The sequence below is a fragment of the Cariama cristata genome, unplaced genomic scaffold, assembly GCF_000690535.1.
Source record: "Cariama cristata isolate BGI_N322 unplaced genomic scaffold, ASM69053v1 scaffold4413, whole genome shotgun sequence".
NCBI classification, from domain to species: Eukaryota; Metazoa; Chordata; class Aves; order Cariamiformes; family Cariamidae; genus Cariama; species Cariama cristata.
In genome coordinates this window covers 26,361-29,870 of record NW_009608791.1, presented here as the reverse complement: position 1 = coordinate 29,870, position 3,510 = coordinate 26,361, and positions in this window count along the sequence as shown.

Sequence of the window (3,510 nt, the reverse complement as noted above, 5' to 3'; positions counted from 1 at the left end):
CGTTTGAAGAGGACCTAAAAATCTGGGTGCAGGTGATCCGTAAGGCTATTGTTTAAAGGAAACTCAACAGGCTGGAAAAATGGGCTAACTTCTGACAAAGCTCAACAAAGGCAAATGCAAAGTCATACTGCTGGTGACGGAGTAACACCATGCAACAGCACAGGCTGAGGCCAAACAGCAGTGCAGTAGACCTGCAGAAAAAGATCTGAGGTTCTGGTGCATGTCAAGTTGACCATGACTTAGCAGGATGCCTTGTTGCAAAGCAGCCCAGTATTGCTGTTTGACTTACACTAGCAAAAGATAAAGGGAAGTGATTCTTCCCTTCTATTCCAGCACTTGTGTGACCACATCTGGATACAGCTGGGATCTCCACTACAGTAAGGAGACTGACAAGCCAGAGCAAGCTCAGTTAAGGTCAACCAAGATATTCAGACCATCAGCACTTGTGTGACCACATCTGGATACAGTTGGGATCTCCACTACAGGAAGGAGACTGACAAGCCAGAGCAAGTTCAGGTAAGGTCCACCAAGATATTCAGACCACAAAATACACAGAAGACCTGGGGCTCTTCAGTTTTAAGAGTGTGGGAGCAAGAAATCTTATCATTCTTATAAATTACCTCATGGAAATGCCTAGATATGAGAAAACCAAACTTTTCTTGCAGATGCATACTGACAGCATGAGAGACAATGGACACAAGTTGCAAAAAATTAAATTTAAACTAGATATTGGGAGACAATTTCCACAATGGGTAGTCAAACACTGGACCAGGTTGCCCAGAGAACTTGTGGGATCTCCACTGCTGAAGATACTCAGAATTCAATGAGACAGGGTCCTGAGCCACCTGATCTAAGCTGGGCTTGCTTTGAGCAGGAGTTTAAACCAGAAAGTTTTCACATGTGGTTTCCAACCAAAATTACTCAACAGGTCTAAATGTATGTAACAGACTTAAGAGAAATGTTGAGTCACCATCCCTGGAGGTATTTAAGAGATGTGCTGATCTGGCGTTTAGGGACATGGTTTAGTGGTGAACTTGGCAGTGTCAGGTTAACGGTTGGACTCAATGATCTTAAGGGTCTTTCCAACTTAAATGATTCTATGATTTTAACTGTGTAATCAGTGTCAAAATAGCAAAACTAACTTTGCTTGAATGAATGCACCATTATATTCCAGAGGCCACCCAGCTGAAAAAATAGCTTGGCAGAAAATGCCCTGGGCATGCTTGTGGATGTCAAATTGAACATGAACCAGCCATGTGCTCTTGTAGAAAAGAAGGCTGATGGTATCCCAGGCTGCATTACACAAAGCATTGCCAGCAGGTCGAAGAAGGTGATCCTTCCCCTCTACTCAGTGCTGGGGAGGCCACACCTGGAGTACTGCGTCCGGTTCTGGGCTCCCCAGTACAGGAGAGACATAGACAGACTGGACAGAGTCCAGTGAAGGGCCACCAAGATAAGTAAAGGATGGAGCACCTCTCCTATGAGGAAAAGTTGAGAGACCTGGGACTGTACAAACTGGAGAAGGGAAGGCTCAGAGGGATTTTATCAAAATATATAAATACGTGCAGGGAGGATGCATAGAGGACAGAGCGAGGCTCTGTTCAGTGATGCCCAGTGATTCGACCAGAGGCAACAGGCACAAACTAAAGCACAGGAGCTTCCCTCTGAACACCAGGAAACACTTTTTTTTTTACTGTGAGGGTGACCAAGCACTGGAACAGGTTGCCCACAGAGCTTGTGGAGTCTCCATCTTCAGGAATATTCCAAAGCCATCTGGATATGCTTCCTGGGCAACCAGCTCTAAGTATCCCTGCTTGAGAACGGGGGCTGGACAAGATGACATCAAGAGACGCCTTCCTATCTCAATCATTCTGTGTGATTCTTTGTTAAATTAAAATGTTTTAATGGGTCCAAAAGACCTAGTACGGAGTCCTTATAGAAAAAAACCCAAGAGACTTCTGTGAAAAAGAAACTCACTGTAAAAAGAAACAAGCTTCTCTGTACTGCAAATGCAACATATTGCCAAAGAAATGGAAAAGTATTGGAGATAGAAAGAATGTAACATGGACAAGGATAGTTCCATTATACACAAAATATCAAACAATTTTGGGAACACAAAGAATTCAACAGTCACTGCAAAGGAAAAGTAGAAGAAGCTTTTGCAAAATCTGTCATTAGGCTGTAAAATGAGCTGCAAAGCTCTCAGTAGTCTTGTTTTTTATAATCTCGACACATTTCCACATGCTAGTCCTTACCTGTGTTATGAGCTATGTGTCCCAAATTAAGTCTGCACATTTGTATGCTAGTAACTGTGTACAGTACAGGTCTCTGGAACAAACTAGCTTTCCATGTAATGACACAGAACTATCAAAAAACAGTAAGTATGTGTTTCAAAAATCAAGAACTGAGATGTCAAAATACTCTTATGCCCTAAGATGCAAGAAACCTGCTGGTATCCAGTGATGTCTAGAATGGCTGTAGAGACCTTTCCCGCTCCTTCTATTTTAAGTTCAGTTGTGTAATGAACATTATCAATGCACTCCATTGTACAACAAAGAACTGTATCATGAGGTAACAGGAATAAAATTATATACTAACCATGGCAGTATACAAAAGCTTGTCTGAGAGATATGTCAGTTGCTAAACTTTTCCAGGTAACATAGAGCTATCTCAATGATCTACAGAGTATTTCCCCGACATGACACATTCCTCTAAGTACCTACCTGTTAATATGCCTACATTCTCTCAGTATCTCTGCCTTCAGCATATATTTAAATTTGTATTTATATTATCTTTATAGCATTAAATATATATATAAAAATCTCCTTCTTAAATCTCCTTTCCATAAAGTAATTTTAAAATACTTGAAGTTATTCATAGCTGTCAATTCCACCAGATGTACCAAAGCTGAGGAAGTTATATTTTACAAGACAGAAAGATATATTCTCCTTTTATGTGCTCCTTCAGTTTGCTGATATTCTATTACCTACTATTTGAACTACTATGAGAGAACTAGGAAGACTTTCTACAGTTTATTCTCTTTTATTATTTAAATTTTTCATAACTATACCTTCCTATAAATATTAGAGTGCAAAAGAGCTTTCATCATCTACTACTCAAAATAAACCTTTCCCACAGAACTTATGATTACTGACACTAATCTATTTAATAAATAATTATGGTAATGATGGAACTCTTTTGCCTCAATCACACAGCCCATCATCAAAACATTTATTATTCCACATACAGGACTATCTTCTCATGTGGCTATATCATCCATAAGTTTTCTCTAAATATTTTCAGAAAATATATAATTGCAATTCAATTCCCAACATAGGATATGAATATTGGATTAATTATAAGTTACATATGTTTAAATTTTACATCTTCCAAAAATGTTTACACTGTGGAGAAGAAAACGAGGTCTGTTCAGACATGGCCAAGGAAGTGAGGAAAGGAAAGGAAAGATGTACTTCATTTACATTTAGAGACTTCAACCTTTTTTCTTAC